The 21253-nt window shown below is 35.4% G+C and overlaps 1 long non-coding RNA gene across 2 annotated transcripts; it reads right to left on the bottom strand.

Annotated features, from left to right (window-relative positions):
* Positions 1–3815: 3815 nt before the first annotated feature.
* LOC128080510 (uncharacterized) lies at positions 3816–20396 on the bottom strand. Of its 2 annotated transcripts, none has more exons than XR_008206713.1 (5): positions 20325–20396; positions 18769–18918; positions 12314–12437; positions 6289–6424; positions 3816–3890 (listed from the first exon to the last, which is right to left on the bottom strand). It is a non-coding gene; the product is annotated as an uncharacterized LOC128080510 (long non-coding RNA). The 2 variants fall into 2 exon arrangements; XR_008206712.1 differs by having other exon boundaries at positions 3816–3862.
* Between the last annotated feature and the right edge of the window lie 857 nt (positions 20397–21253).

Below are 21253 nucleotides of genomic sequence, written 5' to 3'. Positions count from 1 at the left end.
AAGCAGTTTTTTCAGATGAACAGTTCTCTCACTAAAAAAGGCAGTTTATGTTCAGCAAATGATATTTCAGAATTCAAGAAGATTTTATGAGCAGAACTGATTCAAATAAAAAAAACCACTTTTTTTAGCTGAAATTTTTATAATGACATGCTCAAAACTAAATATTTTAATATATTAAGTTATCATTTGAAATGATGATTTGATGCTTGACTTTTTTTTTTTCTTAAATATAATCAAAATGCAAAATCCTAGTACTGCATCGATTTTTTGTGTGTGGAGTATCTTCCCCACTTTTGATAGCCACTGAACTGGAAATGAATTAGTCACACAAATCAAGCCACCAGTTTCCTGAGGCATGTACGTATAGAAGATTTGGATATGACCTGGAGTAAATATGAAAAGTAGGAAGATTTTACTGTGTTGATGCTGGGAGATTGTTGAAGTCCCATAGGGATGAAGTCAGAAATGGATGGCAAACTAGAGTGTTACAAGAAAGATTATTAATACTGAGAGCTGTGTGATTCCAGTACAGGGTGCCAACAATACTGGGAAGAAACTGATATTCCTGAGTGCAATTGGCAGTAGATTTCATCAAACACTTTCTGAAAAATCAAGATGTGATTCTACTGGCTGTGATTTATTGGCTAAAGAAAATACTTTTATCAATATTTTTAAACTTAGATGAAGAGAAGCAAAACCATAAGATTATTCAGATTTTCACAAACTCAGGAAAATATTTTGTGGACTCAGTTGGTCTAGAACTCTGATTCCTTAAAGAGAGGAATCATTGAGAAGGGTTAAACATGCTGTAAGTATCAACTTAATTTTGATCTGTTTTCTAAGAACTAAGAGCATAGATAATTCTTTCAGATCCAAATTCATGAATAAGCACCTAAAAAATCAATGAGATGAAAGCAGAGACTGAAAACTTTATTATAATTTATAATTGTTAAGTAAAAGCAAAATGTTTGTATCAATAAAAATAGAGAACAAAATGCTAGTGGGGCTCCAGTGAGAGTGAGGTGATACTAGATTTCCCCTAGATACACTTGAAAAAAGACTACATCATCTATGTTTGTGTGAGCTTGATCACAGAGAAAAGATTGATACAGATATGAAGCTATACATTTAGGTACACATTAAAATTTAGTATATCAGATCCAGAATGATTATAGAACCCCAGACCACTGTGATGAAAACAAAGAAGGTAAGATCAAATGATGTATTGGAAAAGGTCATTTGAAGATGAAATTCTCTTGCTCTTTGGCTGAACAGAAATATCAGATTATTTTTATATGTTAACTTACTTCCAAGCATAACTTGAAGATATACCTAAATAGTATTTAACATTTTCCAGAATGGATTACAAATGGTTTTGGCAGTTTAGGATAGAAAAAGGAAGATTATTTAATCCAGTTGAAATCACAAATGTTGCAATTGTTGTGTTGTTATTTGGTTTTGTTTGTTTGTTTGTTTCTAGGTGAGAAGTGAGAACACAGGATTTTCTTAGATGTTTCAAAGTACTTCTATGACTGTACACAGGGAAACTTTTGTTGAAATTACAGAAATACTGATTTTTTCCACTGAAACTACAGACAGATCTGATTCCTCTAACGTAGGATAATGTAGGATAGCTTCCACTAGCACAATGGCCCTGATACTAAGCCAGGTTATTAATTCAGCTCTGAGTAAGAAACGTCTCTGCTGGCTAATGTCTACAAAATCATAAATATTGGGTTTCTAATATGTGAACATAACTGCACGTAACGTACAAAACAGGAGTTTAACAACTTGAAATACTTCAGGTTTCTTTTAATAAGTGTATAAAAGTCATACAGTCAAATGAAAACAACTACAGTTTAATCATAGAGTTAGTTTGAAAAAAATTTCCGTTGTCCATGGCATCAGTGCAGCATACTTCTTTGCCTCATCAGAGAAATTTTTAGCTCTCTATTAAAACAGTGATTAGGAAGACAAGGAACTTCACACCTGTATTTGAAATATGCAGAAAGTTGTATGAAATAGAAGATATCTCTTATAGTATACAAACAGCAAATTAAACAATTCAAAGTGTTTTCCTGATAGCATCTTTAACCATTTCTGTTAATGCTGACTTTCCCAGAATCAGTCTTTAACCATCTACCAAACAAATAATCCCTTTGACTAGGATTTAGATTATTAGAAGACAGACTAGAAAAAACGATTTTCAGACTGCTAAGATTTCTGGATTGCTTCACAATGGAAAGTCCATTTTATCACTGTTCTCACTGTCATTTTGCAACCTCAGTCAAACAAAATAATCTCTGTAAGCTAACAAATGCTGAATTTATATGGCAGTCTTCTCCTTGATCCTCCCCTCATAGCTGTAGCTGCTGGTCCTGCACAGGCCTGCTGAGTTGTTGTGGTTTCTCTACCCTACTGTGGTTTTTATGTATTTAAACATGCTGGTTTCTTGTATTATTAAGGTCTCTCATTGGGGCAATATTATTGTAAAGGAGTGTTGATTTAAAGAGAAGTCTTTCTGAACACAAAATTCACTGCCAGTAGCCAGAAGAAGGCAGAACAAAATACTCAACACTTTGTAGTCAATTTGAATGCAATACTCTGATATTTTATCTAGCCCTGAAAACCTCTATGGGACCCATGAATTATAGATCACCAGTACAGACTTTAACAGCTGGAAAGAGGATACAGGCTTGCCATCAGTTCTATCTGAATCATCGCATATATTTCTTGTTTGAAGTGTAAGCAAAATCCACAGCGCCTCTGTTACTTCAGTCTTTGAGATACATATATTGTGATATAAAAAGCAAAGACATTCTCCACAGGGTTACACTTATTTCAATACACAAAATGAGCTGTTATTAAACAGTACTTTGCTTTTGCCTCATAGTCCGTTGTGTGGTCAGAGGAATTTGTCAGCCCCCACACTGTTTTTGCACGCTAATCATATCCCACACCAAAAGAAAAACAAACTTTGTCCTGAGATTTGCATGTTGCTTGTTGCTATAGCATCTCATGCCCTTCATAAATATTTACAGAAACTACATAAGAAGGTATTGCTAATCACTACTCTGTATGCACAAAGAAATTAAGGTCTGATGTTTTCAATAAATTATACTTGCTCAACTTGAGATGCCTGTGAACTGGACTATTATACTTTATTATGTCCTTAGTAATAACAGAGTGTCAAACATAGTCTATACCTGGTTGGAGTCCCATACAAGATATCCTCCCCTCTTCCAGCTTAGGACTTCAGAATCTCCGTGGGCAATGTTTGTAGAAATCCAGTGCTGTTCGAGGAATGATAATAGTAAAAAAAAATCAATGATTTATCCTGTTTGATTCCTACCCAGATTCAGACAGAGAAAGATATATTCTTGGTTTGCCTCTGACAAGGACTACTCCTATCCTGAGTGAAATTCAAGACTTTTCTTCAAATCATGGAAGAACAGAGTTTTTCCAAAGAGGTTGGGACTTACTGCTCTCCCTTCAACAACAACAACAAACAAGCAAACAACAACACAGGAAAAATAAAATCTAAAAAAAAAAAAAAAAAAAAAAAAGGAAAAAAACTCAACTCAAAATGTCACATCACTTTGAAACCACTCCCAAAAATGAAGTGTTAAATAGACCCATAACATTTTTCAGTTTCGTAGTAAATGGTGCCACCAGCCGTGCTTGGAATACCAAAAATGTAGTCAGTATTCATTCAGCTTTATACAGACAGTTCTTTTGCTTTTCTAGAAACTTCAACCTACTGTTCCTCAACTAATCATGGAAACCATCTCAACCCCATGCCTGCTGTGACTTACCTCATTCTATCTTCATCCATTCCTTTGGTCTCCTTTTGCATGATGTCCTGGTAGCAGAGGCAAAAGGACATCAATCTGCTGAGCAGAGATAACTAGACTTTGAGTGAAAGAAGGTATATAGTGTAAAACAGATACCTGCTTTTGCCTCCATATATGTATATTTTCTCCTATAGTTTCGAAATCAGTAAGTAAGGATGACATTAGTTCTCATGAGTAAGGGATTCCAGCTCTCATATCTGATAAGTAAAGAGTGGCATAAGAAGGGCAAGGGAACTAAAATAAGAACTCAATAACTGGCAGGCAATAAGGAAGAGAGACCAAAGAAGTAGCTGGAAGAGAAGACATAGAATTTTTTTGAATGGAGCTTTTGAGAAAGAAAAAAACATAGGAAGGATTACTCAACTGACTAGCTTGAGGGAAGAAAGTTGCTGAGCAATGCTATGCAGTCATAGGAAGTGCACCGAATGGGTTGCTGCCTTATATTAATTATCTTTTCAGTCTATCAAAAGCAGGGTTTTTTTTTACAATTTGTACTGCCTATTTCAAACAAGTTGAAGTCAGCAAATTCTAAGCAAGCAGTTATTTTCATTTTTATTCTTCGTTTAATTAAAGGTTACAGTACACTGAATAAACATTATGCAACTTCCATTTTTTTCATGCTTAATTCTTAATTTCATGCTTGTAATTCTTATCTGCTTTGTATACTAAAAGTGTTTAGGGCTTGTATCACAGAAGGATGAAAGGTGGTTGATGACAGGGTGAATTCTTGGCCTCACCAAAAATTGTGGTAAAACTGCTGTCTTTCCAGAGACTAGGACTTTGTCAGAGTATTTAGTTTAATTTCTAACTGTTGTTTACGTTAATATGCATTTAAGACATCTCACTAGTATAGGAATCTCATGTAAAGTAATTCCATGATAGTAAGTATTTCACACCTCAAATCTTTATTTTAAATGGAATCTTGATAAGACACTACTTTAATACCATGAAATAAAATGAAATAATAGAGTCATAGAATGGCCTGGGTTGAAAAGGACCACAATAATCATCGAGTTTCAACCCCCCTGCTATATGCAGGGTTGCAACCACCAGACCAGGCTGCCCAGAGTCACATCCAGCCTGGCCTTGAATGCCTGCAGGGATGGGGCATACACAGCCTCCTTGGGCAACCTGTTCCAGCGTGTCACCACCCTCAGTATGAAATGAAACGAAGAATTATATGGAGAAAGAAATATTAAAACATGAAAGGACTGAGCACAGCTCTGCTGGAAAAGACTGTTGGGCACTGGTGGATGGTAAGCTAAACACAAGCCAGTAATATGCCCTCACAGCCCAGAAAGCCCCCAGAAAGCCAACCATATCCTGAGCTGCATCAAAAGAAATGTGGTCAGCAGGGCAAGGGTTGCGATCCTTCCTCTCTACACTGCACTGGTGAGACCTCATCTGGAGTACTGAGTCCACATGTGGAATCCTCAGTATACAAGAAACACTTTTCATTCTGGAGAAGAGAAGGCTCTAGGAAGACCAGAGAGTGGCCTTTCAGTATCTAAAAGGGAGCTTGGAAACAAAGGAGACAGACTCTTTAGTGGGGCCTGTGGTGATTGAACAAGGGCAAATGGCTTCAAGCTAAAAGAGGGTGGATGTAGGCTGGATATAAGGAAAAAGTATTTTACAGAGAGGGTAATGGTGAGGCACTGAAAGAGGTTGCCAGGGGATGTGGTTGACGTCCCGTTCCTGGAGACTTCCAAGGTGAGGTGGGATAAGGCTCTGGGCAGCCTAATCTAACTGTGATGTCCCTGATCATTACAGGAGAGTTGCACTAGATAGCCTTTAAAGGTCCCATACAACTCTAAGGATTCTATGATCCTATAGAGTAATGTTAAAATGTTTTAATAATTTCAAAACCTTGTAAAGGCCACAGCATAATTTTCAGCCAAAATATTTCTAAAACTGGCAGCCCACAACAACCCTGGAACACCCACGTGGAAACATGTTTTTAATTTTGGAGTAAATATTTTGTCCTCAGATACAGAAATATTTTCTTAAAATAGAAGAAGACAGCCTGAAGTAGAGAAGAAGTTAGGAGCTCTTGTTGTGCAATTAAAAATTAATCATGTAGCGCTATAATCAAAATGATTTCATTTGAAAAGTTTAGAAAAACAAACATTTCAGAAAGTGCAATGTATAAAGTGAGGCTTCTAAATCTCTTTATGCAGCAGACTTAGTTTTCCAAGGATCATTTATCTGATGATTGTGTATTTGGTCAACTGCAAACGTGAACCTACTGAATGTCAACATCCAGACTTCATGATTACAGAATCACAGCAAATTAAATGTGGTTTTTTAGAGTTCTGTGTCACGAGAAATACCACTAAGAGTAAAGCCTCAGAACGCTACAAAGGAGGTCTTGCTCAAACTACAGAAACATCCTAAGAATGGCTATTTTATCTAAAAGTTCTAAATTGTTCCTTACCTGTGTTGTCTCACTGAATCTTCAGCAAAAAAGCTGGATTGGCTTTCAGCCCTTTGCTATGTGCAGTAGTTGAGGAGGACAAATCAGAAGTCCTAGAGCCGAATCAAAATGTGTTTCCCAAAATGAAGTGCAGCACCTGAACAAGTAAAAGACTGTGAATATTGAAATAGTCTTTTATAATCTTTTTAGCTTCAAACACAATAAAGGACAGCATCTCTTTCACTCACCCTTCCTGTAATTAACCTTTTGTGTTCTGCAAATCTTGGAATATAAAAAGCAGATTTCTGTCTTCTCATAGCCTGTGAAAGCTGGCATTTTCTTTCTGTGCAATAAGCATAGCAAATCAATTAATAATATGAATGATATCACCATACAGCAATATCAGTTGCTGAGTCTTATTTTTCATCTTTCAAAACACCATGGTTTCTGTACTATGCCTTTTCTAGAGAAGAAAAAGTGCATTCCTATTTCATGTGTTCCCTCTGATTTGTTGCATGCGGGGCACTGTGCTGGTTTACGTGATACAAATATTTGGTAACAAGTTTGCAAACTGTATACCAAAAATGTGTAGAAAAAGCCAACAGCAGAGTAAGGAAAAACGTGCATGAGGAATGGTTGAAAAGATTGTCTACATAGAAAATAGCATACATAGAGGCTATAACAAAGCAGGAAAAAAATGGGTGGTGATGAAGACAAAGTGGGGACCTAAACTCTCCTGTGTTCTAATCCAACATGTCTCTCTTGTGTCCCCATGGTGCTAGGATGTTGGGTTGTGTGATAGAAAGCTGGAGTGCAGGGACAAAACTGTGGGGTGGAGGGTTGAGAAAACAGAACATTACACCCCAGTAACCCAATCAGAAAAAACATGCCTGTCCCAGGAGAGCATTGGTTCCAGGGGTGGAGGTGACATCTATGAGGATAGATCAGAGGAAAGGCTCTTCAGAGCACTTAGCAGACCTGAGGGAGATAACTGCATATAGAATACTTTGGGATGCAATCAGGAGCATTTCAAGACTTCTTACGGGTTACATAATGGAAGATCCAAATATTAGAAAAGGGAAGGCTCATGGTGATTGGAAGAAGAAAAAGCACAGGAAAACAGAGGGGAAAAAATAATTCTAAAAATATGTGCAAACAGGCCAGTACAGTTGCTGTGGCTACGCCCCAATCCTGATTATTTACACATTAAATTCGGCCCAGCTTTTTCCCTGAGTGGGGAAGATGTCTATTGTTGCTTTTATTTGTGATCACTGTACCTGTCTCTGACGTTCTGAATCTCTTTATGACATAAATTAGCAATATAATTTTAAAAACTGAAAGTTGCTCTGGAGCTTTTCAGAGGAGATCACATTTACTTTACAGTTGCTTGTTAATTGCTTTAGTGCCTAAGGATGTACAACATATGTCCTGCAAAGAGACACCCATATGGTTGTACAGTGTATGTCCTGGCACTCTGTTGCCACAGACTAGAAAACAGACTTCTGTTTAAAATGCATGGCTCAGTATATGATTGAAGGTGTGACATATAAAGGATTAGAACTGACAACATTGAAGCCCTACACCTGTCATAGCACTATGTTAGAGTACGTACTTTGCTTTGTTGAGAAAGGGAGAGGAAAGAAGATTGCCTTCAGTAAAGAAACAATTAAAAGATGCTTTATAGTTTATAGCACAGGGGAGGGTTTCCTTCCGAATTGCCTGTTTTATTTGTGTTAGTGTGACTCAGCTACAGCTCAATTTGAGTTCAAGTGTTATAAAGAATTAGTAGTGGAAAAAAAAAATGAACAGGCATTAACTGACGCACAGAAGCAGATTTTAGAAGGAAATAGAGCTTTTAAGGCAGCAAGGAGGTGACTAAAGAGATTTTGTTGAAGTATCTATGTTTTTAGATGCTTAAAAGCATAAAGTTTTCTGACTATTAATCTTCCCTTTACTGATGAGTATTTTGGATATACTTGATTATCCAGAAAAATGCACTAGTGTGCACAACCCTCAGAAATTCAGCAGTCACTGCAAACGACCATGTTAAACTAAGGCAAATCTTCTTCAACAAAATAGTTGTACTCTATATCTTTATTATATTCCAGGTTTCTCTTGCTTAGCTTTAACTTTCTCACTTAGGTAACAAACTGGTCTAAAGAAAGGATTAGCCTCACCTAACTTCAGCTAGTTTCTAGAGCCTAAGAAGGTCATGCAGCATCTGTAGAACAGGAATCACCCCACACATTGTAGAGATCTCTCTTAGTATGGAAGGAATCACCCTTTAGAGTGGCTTAGCTCTTTTCAGTTACTCTGACTAGATACTTCAGTAAGGGATTTCTCTCTAAATTTAGACAGCCAATTTACAACCCTGGTGTTGCTAAATAGTTAATAAAAAGTGAAAGACACCTCTTCAGAGTGAGTCATCCTATGTGAAACCTGAGTAATTCTTCAGGGTGTCTTTCTCTCTTCATTGACTGTAGAGGAAGTGTGGGAGTACTCCTACACAGGAATCATCTCCTATCTCAGGATCAAATGCTGATGTGAGATTAATTAAGGTTTGTGTGACATTTGAAATCACCTTGCATACTTGCTGAAGTACCTCTTTTTCCCCTAGGTAACACTGTCTTCCATACCACCATCTTCCATACCATCATCCTTATTTTTTGCTCACAAAAAGAAGAAGAGAACATGACAGAATTCATTTCCCCTGTTTAAATTTTCTCCTTTGTTGTAAATTTCTTCAGGTAGCTTATATCTATGACAAATTAACCCTATGTTTGATTTCAACTGGGGCTGTGTGGCTGAAAAAAAATAGATCACAACCAATGTCACAATGTAAGTGAAGTAAGTAATTTCAAAATTCTACAGTTCACTCACAAAACTAGATTTTATTTTTTATCTTTTGTATTGTCCCAGTGGCTACAGTAACTTGCTAATTGAAGACCTGAAGAACTGTGGAATTAGAAATTTATCTTGTAAATGCTTATTTTAAAATTCCATGCTCTGAAAAAAAAAAAAAAAAAAAAAAAAAAAAAAAAAACCTTAATCACTCCAAAACATTTTCATCTTCAATTTCCAGAATTTTAAAAATACTGTATCTAATAGAATTCAGAGAACTGCATCAGAACAGACAAGTCATTAAGGGACTTTAAAGAGAAAAATGAATTTGATCATCAAATAATGGTCTTAGCATCTTTTACACTTTTCCTGCATTAGTATTTCTTAGAACAAAATCTCTTCAGCCTTATTGATATGCTCCAAATAAAAAAATATTTTTTTCTTCAAAAATTAAATGCGTGTGTCATGGTAAGTCATATAAATGTTCATACACAGAATAACGCTATGGTCTCTCTACTATGTTAAAATAGGAATTTTTCCTCTTTCAGACAGGTCTGACAAAATAATGCTTCCTTACCCTGTTTATTGCTTTTACACTCCAACTCTGTTCCACTGTTTCATAAAAAACATTACTTTTCCTTTCAGAAAGCCTCATTTGTCTCTAAATACAGTCACTTACTGATGCAATACCTGTCTATAAAGTATTTCTGTTCTTTTAATTTTCTCACTTCACATCATTTTTGAAGTCTTTGCCAGATGTTATCACAAAAATCAACTGTTTAAGCAGAAATTCATAGGAACAGGTACCAAGAACACCCTCTTGCAAATGTTCAGAAGAAGCTTCTCATACAAGCAGATATTTCATCACTGTATTACTGAATTTTGCACCTCATTCCGAGCCATATGGTCATACCTACTACTAGACATAAGGTTTCTAGGAATCTCAACTATTCAATAAGGATGCTAGAAGCACATGGGGTTCAATATTTGTTGGTTCAACACTTAGCCAGTGCAAAGCAAATTATCCTTATACCTTTCCTGCTGGGGAACCTGTTGCCACCCAAGAATCTTTGCTGGGCAGTGAGCATACGATTATGGACCCCTGAGCCTTCTCTTTATTCCAACAGCCTCCTGCATGAAGGAGGTGGGCAATTTAAATTTAATGTTTCATGGATATATCTCTTCTAAGAAGTGTTTTACCTGCAAATATTTCCTTTGAAATGCAACTTAATTATTTTCAAACTCAGTGCTCCTTTGATATTTTTCAGTGATTTTATTATGTAATTTTTTTTAAAGCTCGGAATGATTATTTCTATTTTAATAATTTTTGGTTCATCTGAAAGTTCACTATCCTTACATTATCACAGATTAACATGTTTGTCAAGGGTCACTGTAAAGAGCAGAACAGGGTTTCACAAATATTTACATCAAGTAAAGTTACAGTAAAGAAACACCACCCAGTTACCATGCTATTTTTGTTGTTGCTTTAAATTAAGATTTGAAATAACAGTGAGATACAGATAAACAAAGTTCATACATGACAATAATATGATATTTATGTCCACTTAGTCAGTACGTGCATTCAGAATAGACAGTTTTTACCTTGACTGCCACTATCAGTTTGAGAAAAAATGTAATGTTATTTAGTTTCTTCATAAGGAGAGTAGTTAGGCCCTGGAACGGGCTGCCCAGGGAGGTTGTGGATGCCCCGTCCTTGGACGTGTTCAAGGCCAGGTTGGACGGGGTCCTGGGCAACCTGATCTGAATGTGTACGTTTGGTGGCCCTGCTAGGCAGGGGGCTTGGAACTACATGATCCTTGAGGTCCCTTCCAACCCAGGTGATTCTGTGATTCTGTGATTAGTTTAAGTCAGAGATTTAGTTTCAAAGCTGGTACTGCAAGCTACTCCTACTGGTTGTCCTGTATCACCTCCATCTTCCACATCCCCAAGCAGCTTCCAGCAAGATCTGTTCCATGATTTTCCCTTGCAGAGAGGTGAGGCTGACAGATCAGTTGTTCCCTGCACTGTCCTTTCTGTCCTTCTTTAAAAAGGGTGTGACATTGCCCTCTTTCCCATCACCAGGGGCTTCAACTAACTGCCATGATTTTTCAAATATCTAGAGTGGCTTGGTGACTATATCAATCCTCAAGACTCTGGGATGCATCCCAATCATTGGGACCAATAGACTTGTGGATTTTCAAATTCTTCAGGTGGTCATGAACCTGATCTTCACTTACATCAGGAATGAAATTGCTCTCATAGTTCCCACCTTCTCAACTATCTCAAGGGGTGTGTGAAGAACAGTTGCCAGTGAAGACTGAGGCAAAAATTTTGTTGAGTACATCAGCCTTCACCTTATCTTTTGTTACCAGCATGCTTCTTTGACTTACATATAGCTGAAGCCACCAAAATATATGCATTGTCTAGGCAAAGAGTCAGTCAAGGCTAAATCTTAAAAAAAAAAACCAAAAAAACAAAAAACAAAAAAACAAAACAAAACCAAAAAAACAAACAAAAAAACAACCCCAAAACTTTGTGTAAAACAAACAGGCAAAAATACCAGAATCTATTATTTTCTGAACTCGCAACAAAGGCCAGTAATGGATAACACGACCAATTATCCAAAAGTAGAGCTAGTAAATAGTAATTCCCATTTAAAAACTTGCAGAGTACTTTATAATTACTTACATAACATACTAGTCAAATACAAACTCTTTGAACAAAAGCTGATGTAGCACACCATTTGAGGAGAAAAGCTTGAAGCTAATTCAAAAAATTTTTAGGAATAGGCCACAGGACAAATTCAGACATGCATTACAGTGTTATTACACCTTGAAAAGAGAATGTAAGAAATCAGTTTATAGTTCCCAATATGTGAATATATTTTCTGTTTAAGCACTTTTTAAGAGCAGAAGAACCAACACTACTGAGAAATGAAGCTTAATAGTGCAATTGTTAAATCCATTGATTTACAAATGAGCAAACACTTGAAGGAGGTCTTGTCTAAGTGTCAAGCCTTTGCAGGTAATAGTGATGGATGAAAGGCAAAGAATCCAGTTTGGCTTTTCCAGTCTGCCTCAATTTGCCCTGAGGTGCCAATTAGGGGAATTCTTGTTTTTCATGAAAATTTAACTTATGCTACAGGAAAGCAGCAAGCTCTAATACATACTAAACTACACAATGCCATTTAAGCTTCATAACATACCTTCAAGTCTCCCTTTGAAAGGGACCAAATGGCCAAAGTCTCTTCTCAAAGATACAGCTTAAGTTTAGACAGAACAGATCAGTAGTATTACAGATGCCAAAGATGTTCATCGTTGTATATAGGGCTGCAAAGAAGAGGAATAAAAATATTTTAAAGTTTTAGAACTCTTTAAGAGACAGCAGTCAATGTAAAGGAACCAAAATCATATTAATCTACAGCAAGTTTTGCTATAATAATGGGCAAACCTCACATACTAAATCTTAGAAATTCTTATTCTTTAGAGCGACACAGAAAAGCAACTGAATTCTAGTGCTTTCCAGTATTTCCCACCTGTACCTGCTTAACAGGAAGACTTAAATATACTCTTTTTCAGTTCTTTTCTGATTACTCCCCCCCCCCAGCTTTAGTTTCCAGATGTATGGAAATTCACTTCAATAGTAAAGCTAGGTTCTGACTTCAGGCTTATTGCCACTCACAAGTGTGGATTCCTCCTTTCTGAGGCAGCTATGTATGCAGGGATTCAAATCAAAAAGCTTTTTCAGAAAAGAATATCTAAACTTTTCTTTTACAAAAATTATATAAAAAACTATAAAACTAGACTTAATATGAATGTACCATGTACACTGAAGTTAGAATAGAAAAAATGCTATGTAAGGTGAAATAGAAACTACAGTATTTGTCCCCAGATTTCTCTTACTGTGTCCAGAATACATACTATCATCCTAGAAACCTTTTCATTGGTTTCCAAGTTGTAAGAAACTCAAGAGTCCTTTCCGGGCCCCCACAAAAATCTTTTTTCATTTAGGTTATGAATATGTAACTCCCCACTCTTTCATTTCACCAGCCTGCATGACACTAAGCTTTGGAAATTTCTTTACCACAAAATAATATTCCATGCTCACAAGCTTGCAGCAGAGTATGAATCCCCTTCTTCCTTTCAGGGAGTTCTATCCTCCAGAGTTTTATAAAGCACAGCATTAAAATAAATAAATAAATAAATAAATAAATAAATAAATAAATAAATCAACAGGCAGCTTCCCTATTTACATCCCAGGTGCTCTCTTTATACATATTAGACTTTACAAGCAGAATGAGCATCATCCATCATAATATATGAAAAATTAAGTCAAATCTATCGGTCAAAAATTCAGAAAGTTTAAATATAAATAATGTGAAAGATTTTGCCTATTATTCATGCATACTTAAGCAAATGAATGTATCTAGATTCTCACAGGTGTGTTCATTACAAACCAGTATGGATAGATAATTTGGATTGCAGATTAATGGCTCCATATGTACAGAAATTGCTCCAAAAAGACCAACTTTGTGGAAAACCTTACTACATCCACTGTAGCTTATTAGCTCATCCACCACACTGTGCAAAAAGCTAGAGCCATCAACTGGGTATCCCAGCTGAATTTGATACTGGATTACCAAAAGAGGAACACTCCTCTTCCCCATCTGTTTCTGTGCTCTGGTATCAGCAGTATAGCAGCATCTAGCAGCTGAAAGACATTTAGGAACAGATGCAACTTTCTTGCCATTAAAATTCACTATATAAGCAAGCCAACCCAGCTCACCAAGTTCTGTCTTTACGTCCAATGAGTTCTTAAAAATTATTATTTGGATAAAAAAACTATGCTTTGAATCAGGCTTAATGTATAATTTTGTATTTAACATGTATGGATTTCAGGATCCAGTTCTAGTCTACCAGGTCTACAGAATCTACCAGTCCATGGTGCCAGAACAAATACGCTGAATGTAATAAATAAGTGAAAAAGTTAGGAATATTATGAATGTTTGTTGCAACACCTTCCTTTCTTGTTTCTCTGGTTGTACCAGAGCTATGATTAGATTATAAGCAGTTCCAGGGACCGAACTATTTGTTGGAGAAATGACTGGATTTCATGTGTTATAAGTGGTCTCTAATGTTATCATTTGCATGAGAAAAGTAAGAATTCTTCAGTATGTTATCTATTATTCTACTAGATCTGCATGTTTCAGTGTTGAAGATCATAGCCTTGAGCCACATCTGTTGTCTGCATGATAATAACCAGTTGGTTTTATTGTAGAATATTATTTGCAATATAATTTGATACTTTTATGCAAATACTTAATTGTATTTCCTCAACATTAGCTTTTCTTCCAAGAGAAAATGTGAAAAATAAAAGTCTATCAAGACAGAGTAGTTTACCTAGAAGACAAAAAATATTTTAGCAATATGAGTTTGATAGAGACCATCATATTTCACAAGATTACAGTAAAAGAATGATGCCTCTAGGTATGTTTAATTTGAATCATGGTGGACTAGTTTTGTCAGTGTCTGATAAAAGTTTCTTTGATCTACTTTCTGACAGGTCCAAAGATTTGGACCAGCTGCATTTTAACAATTTCTATGGAGGCTTCTCCCATTGCTTCTTTTCATTCAAGAGCTTTCTGCCACCAGCAATCTTAAATATGATATTGAGTACTGCTTGCGTATTTTTACTCCTTTAAAAACATGTCTTTATTATTTGAATTAAGAATGATCAGTGACATCTTACAAAGCAATCCTGAAGAAAAAATAAATATGAAGTAATTATTCTCCCTAAGAAGAGATGAGCTCAAAATTCTTCAAATCCTTTTTTCCTTAATCATGCTGTTAAGGGGTGCTTGCTATGTACTGAAATGAATAAGGATGAAAGGATTCTGAAACAGTTGAAAGTGTTAACATTATTACAAGATGCTCAAGTTTAGTGTGTGCTAGCAAGCCATGTAGAAAGTAGAAACAGTTATTGACAGTACTGAATAAGAAAGTTTCATATAAAACTATTATAAGAATGAATGCTTTAGTTTAGTGCATTAATTTAGTTTGCAAGAAATGAGAAAGTTGAACAACTTCCTGTATATAATATGCTACATTGTTTTTGGTACATTTGTACTTTTCAAATATTTGAATGTTTATGAACTATGTAGCTTGGACAGATAGAGAAAAATTGATAGATAATTCTAACCTTTTATAATTAAAAATCTGTTTGAAAAAAAATGAACATAAGCCTTTTACTCTTCTTTTTCAGTTTCTTTGGTTTAAGAGGTGAAAAATCACACATGGAAGAAAAAGATAGCTGGTATTATCACTTGAGAAACAGTGCTTTTTCACTGCACCAACTTTTTCTGAATTCTCTGTAGATTTTGTACTTGTACCAACTGTCTAGGGTATGGCATGTTATTGCTACTACTGCTGCAATATCAGTCCACTCATATGTGCAGATCAGCATCCTTAGTGGCTCATCTGGCCACATATACACCAAAATACTTGTTTATTATGGATCCAGACAAGCTCTGACTTAAATAAATGGAAAGACTCTTACGGACTTCAGCAAGCATCAGTTCAGGCCCTTTGTGAACTCTAAGATTTATGGCATCCTTAACATTTCAGTTCCTCAGTTTCAAGCACTGGGGTTTTGTAAGAGATGTGCTAGATAAACACACTGTTGTCACTTAGCAGACTTAACTAGTGTGTGAATAGATGGCTTTTACTTTCAGATAAACTGAGGTACAGGGGAATTAAGGCTAGTTCCTCAGCTAGCACAAACTTGCATAGCTCCATGAATTTCAAATGGCATTCCAATATCTGATACATGTTCAAAAGGAATTCAAAAAAGAAGTTCACATTCATGTGACAAGGATGTGCAAGAATATGCAGGCCACTTACCTAAGAAAACAGATTAAGAGAATGTTAGAATACAGACCCTCTAAATCTGTTACTAACTTATTTAACCAGAGATTTTCCTCTCTATAGCACAAAAATCTCAGATACAAGTACCATAGAATAATTTTAAGAAGCATATGAAAGCTTTATATTAATTGCAGAAAGCTTGCAAGTGAAAAGACTTCACCTTTGGATTAACAAAATAATTCTTATAAATTATTCTAGTTTAGCATTAGGGTACTATTAAAGTGCTTTCTGTCCTGTTATTATTTTCTTCTTTCCATAGAAACATCTTCCTACTACTATATTCAACAGCAACAAAGTTGTCCAATCACTTCCATTCAAAACTCAGTTTTTTTAAGGTGCTGAATAAATTCATATAGAAAACATCATTTAACCTATCTGGAAATAAATCTTTCTGAAAGAGAAAACAAAACATTTTTCACAGTGGTTTCAACACCTTCTTGAGTTATAGGTCATTAAAAAGGAGACAAACATTTGCTTTAATGTCTGCATGTGTTTGTTTGTCTAAAAACTGTTTTAAAAAGAAAAATGGATGTTGCATGCTGCTGTTTCACACTCTGTACTAGGGCTATGTTACTAGAAATTATTTGAGAAAACAAAAAGGGAGGTCGAACTGAATAATCTAACACAGTGATTTCCTTCTTCCATTATTCTTCAAAGGAATGCTTTCATCACCTGTCTCCCTTGCCAGTTTCACAATAGAGAAGAAGGAAGGAAGCCTATCTGACCCATGTACAGTATTGCAGTTTCTGGCTGGGCTCAGTCATTACATCAGAACAGCAACGTTGTTACAAAAAGTTATTAAACTTTTTTTTTTTTCCTTTCTTTTTTTTTTTTTTAAAAAAAAAAAAAAAAAAAAAAAAACAACAACAAAAAAAAACATATAAACAGTTAGAATAGTGTGAATACAGCACCAGCAGTCAGAAAAATATTGTTGATGCATGTAAGGTTTAGATGTAACTACACTAAATTAATTTAATAAATTAATGTATTCTCAAACTATTAGGCTGTAATTTTTACTTCATTGTAACTACTTAGCATAAGCCATTTGCAGGAGTTGGCCGGCAGGGAGTACATATTACAATACAAGATCAGCAACTTTCTTTTCAAAAGCCTTCTTTCTGTACTTTGTTCCCGTTTTCTCAGAGACACGTTAATCAATACAGAACAATTACTTCACTGACAGTAATGAAAAAGAATAAAATTAAGGGCTCCAGCCTCCTTTCACAGATGTAGCAGAAGTTTCTCCACTAACTTCAGCAGAAGCAAGGATGGATGCTAGGAACACTGCAAACGTCGATTTAGTCTTTCATAAGAACATATGCAATGCTTATTGATTTGAGATGAAGCAGCTCCCTAACTGTTCTCAAGTTATAGTGCTGAAAGATATCAGAAGAATTCTATATGGCTTTTCAGCCGAATTTTTATTACCTGTACAGATTGATATAGCAAATTGAGGCTTTACATTCAGATTGTTATCATGTCTCTTTGCTCCGAAGTGGTGCATTTTGTAAACCATCAAATCAATTTCAAAGCTGCAGTTGGGGGGGGGGGGGAAATCTAGTGAATTTTGGTGTAAACAAAAAAGAGAAATTTATGCAGCTCTTGCACATGATTAGCAAAGCCATCTGTTTCACTTACCCACATAATTGTCAACTAATCAATTGTTAATTGTAAGTGTCCAGTTGCTTAACGGCATTGTACCTCCTACTGCAATTCATTATCCCAAACACTTTACAGATCTTCAATGTCTGAATTATTTATTTTCAGGAGTGAAGAGAGTGAGAAAAATGGCAAAAGATAACAAGGAATGGAGATATAGGTAAAAAGGGAGGAGCCTAAAGAATCCAGATGTGGACAAGTATGTATGCAGACAATGGCATCAGCATTTCTATGATGCACTGATGAGCAGTAATGCGAGGGAGAGACAGATGGAAACTGGCAGAGGAAGGCATATACAATAGAAGGAAAATAAGCTTCTGGCAAGGGTAGACAAGAAGGAGCTGAGGATTTAATAAAGGGGAAATTGGGTGCTCTTGCATCAGGCTAAAAAAAAAAAATAATAATAATAATAATGCAATGACTTCGGTCAGTGCTGGCCAGGGTGCTGATGCAATTATCATAATCACTTCAGTAGAAATTTCTTCTGAGCCCTGAGTTATAGAATTGATTTCTCAAAGTCTTTTATATAAATATATAAATATATATAAAAATATAAATATATTTATATAAAAGACTTTGAGAAATCAATTCTATAACTATAATCTATCTGTATAATCTATAACCTATATATATATATATATATATATGTAGGTGGCATAACATACGTGGTGTAATGATATACTTCACTGGTGTTAAAAGATCAGTGACCTTAGTGCCTGCACCAAATATGTTCTTGATAGATGCCATTATCTCAGCAATCTATTGTTATGAGCCTCTGAAATCTGTGAAAAGAAGAATTTTGACTCTTTTAAAGACAGAATGAAATAAAAAATGGAAAGATAAAAAGGGAATTGAATCTGTGCTTCTCCATTTAAGTGCATGATTATATTTGAAAATAAAGCTTAGGAAAGAGTGATGGATCCATTATTGCAGTAGAACACTTTTACATATTTTGATAGTTATTACTTTATCATACTACTTTTCTCTTATGATTTTGTTTACAATTATAACAGCAAGGATAAAACAGAGAAAAGGCAAGTGCTTGTTGTGTTTAATCAGAAACATACCAGAGGATTACCTTAAAGAAAGTTGGAAATCCAAAAGGAAATGTCTATTTGATATATGCATTGAATATGTGTTGGTGGTATGGCACTAGAGGGGGAACCTTCCCACTGATATTCCATTACATTTCATTGCCACATGGCATATGGCAAGGGGGCAGTCTGACCTGGAAGTACATATGAAGCAAAGGTGTGTCACTGAATTCTTCCATATAGAAAAATTTGCACCCATTGACACTCATCAACAATTGCTGAGTGCTTACTGGAGAGCAATTACTAGATGTGAAAACAGTGAGGTGGTAGGTGCTGTGTTTCATCAGTGGGTCATATTATATAGTGCATATTTTACAAGCATGGCATGGCAGCTCTTGTTCATAGTTGGTGAAAACACATAGCAAATCACTGGTGACTGTGTGATAAATAGTGGCTTATGACTGAGAATTTGCTTTAACATATAGTGTTATTGTGCTCTTTTGTATCTACTGAAGTTTCCGTGGAAATAAATAGGAGGCATTTCTTTCAGGGAGATCTTTTTCAGTTATGTTTACTTTAATAGTTCCTGAAGGACTATTTTGTCATCTGAGGCTATGTAACAGAGCAATCTTACCACAGAATCTTATGTACAGTCATTTCTCCTTTGGATAGGATAGTGAGAGATCATACCGAGGACATTGACCCTGGCTACATTAACAACTAACTCAATGAGAATTAGTTCACAAAAACAATTATAATGATGTTTAAGAGATCATTAACATTGACGCCTTCATAATCTATTACTGAAGTGTTGTGATTGCTCCATAATTAGCTCTTGATTTTGTTTCTACGTCTGTATCACTTTTTTCTCTCTATAGTTACATATATATCAAGAGCTTCCCTAGATTTTAGATATTTGTTGCAAGATTTTAAGTACTGCAGAGACAATAAATAGGATAGATATTATCTACCGTTATAGATGCGAATGGAAAGAATAAAATTTTATATTCATCACAAACTTTAGGAGCTTTTTTCCCCAAGATTAACATGATGACGCAAGAGTTAGCATTTAAGTTTAAAATGACACAAAAAGAAAACAAGCCAAGCTTAGCCTAATCCTGTGAATCTAGTGTTCAAGAATTATATATTTATCCTTCATCAGTAAGGCAACAAAATCAACAAAGCAGACAGAGTACACTGCTCCAGAGAGAGCTGGATGTTAGATTTTGCATTTTGCACCTTAAAGTTACCTTTCAGATAGAACTCATGTATTTCCCTTCTATTTTGTAGAAATAATATATTATTTGTTATCTCCTCATTATAAACACTGAAAGTCATGCAGCGAAACCAGTGAAATAGATGAGTGAATCTGTGTGAGTTAAATATTAATACTATGAGTTTAGATCAATAGCACAAGAGTTTGCTTTTTTTTGTGTGTTTATTTTTTAAACTGCCTTTAGTATACCCACACATAACACCATAACGTGGTATAAAGTATAGCAATAACAGCAGGGTGGCAAAGTCTTCAGCTACAGCAAAAGAGAACAAGCCCAAATACAGCAATTGTGGACGCTGAAATTAAAGAAGAAAATTTGCTTACCTTTAGAAGACTTCAGTTACATGGAAACCTCCAGCAAGATACCTTCTCCTCCACTGCCAACCCTTAAATGAGGTCTGGGAAGAAGTGGATCCTGGCTCCTCCATTTCTGGTCACTCAGATGCATTGCATGCACCTTAACTCCCCTGGGTTTGCCATACCCTCCCACCAGGTGCTCAATCACTGGTTCAGGCTGTAATTTAGCATTTTTCCTACATAGTGCTATTCAGGTAAAAAACTAAGAGAATCACACCCTGTGAAGGTGTAATAGAACTTATGTCTCCAAAACTGGTGAATCAGGTTGAATTAATAAATCCAAATTCAGTCTCAATACCTGACCTGTTCTGGAAAAGACCCAAGTTTCATACTTACTAACGACCACTGAAAGATATTGAAAAATCATGTCAGAGCAGCAAAAATGCTAGTAAATAAATAAATAATGAGGAGGTTTGCAAGTGAAAAACAGGGAAGAAATGAAACAGGAGAAAGGAAACTATTCCTTTAGAGAATAATAGAAGAGCTTAAGGTTACTTAAAGAAGTTTACCAGGTGGGTTAATAACAATGTAAAAATATGTAATGGGGGAAAAAAAAAAGTTCTTTATTAGATAAATGCATATAGACAAATCTATACTAGAAATAAATAATAATTAAAAAAACCCCACAACATAATATGTTTAATAATAGTGAGAGTAATCAACAATTGGAACAGTTTATATAAGCGCATCTCTGCCGCACATTTAAAGAAACAGAACAATAAGCATACAGTTTAAATCACAGTTAATTTAAAAAAAAATACAAAAAAAAAAAAAAAAACTTGTCAACTTTTTTCAAGCTTTCAAGTTGATTTGAAACTGGATAAAAACATAGTTATGTTCTAGCTTTGGAGTCTTTAACAAAGTTGGGCTTCTTTTTTTTCTTTCTACAAGTCCTC

The sequence above is a fragment of the Tympanuchus pallidicinctus genome, unplaced genomic scaffold, assembly GCF_026119805.1.
Source record: "Tympanuchus pallidicinctus isolate F22 unplaced genomic scaffold, pur_lepc_1.0 scaffold2, whole genome shotgun sequence".
Taxonomy (NCBI): domain Eukaryota; kingdom Metazoa; phylum Chordata; class Aves; order Galliformes; family Phasianidae; genus Tympanuchus; species Tympanuchus pallidicinctus.
The sequence above is the reverse complement of the archived record's forward strand: the minus strand, read 5'-3'. Positions and strand labels throughout refer to the sequence as shown.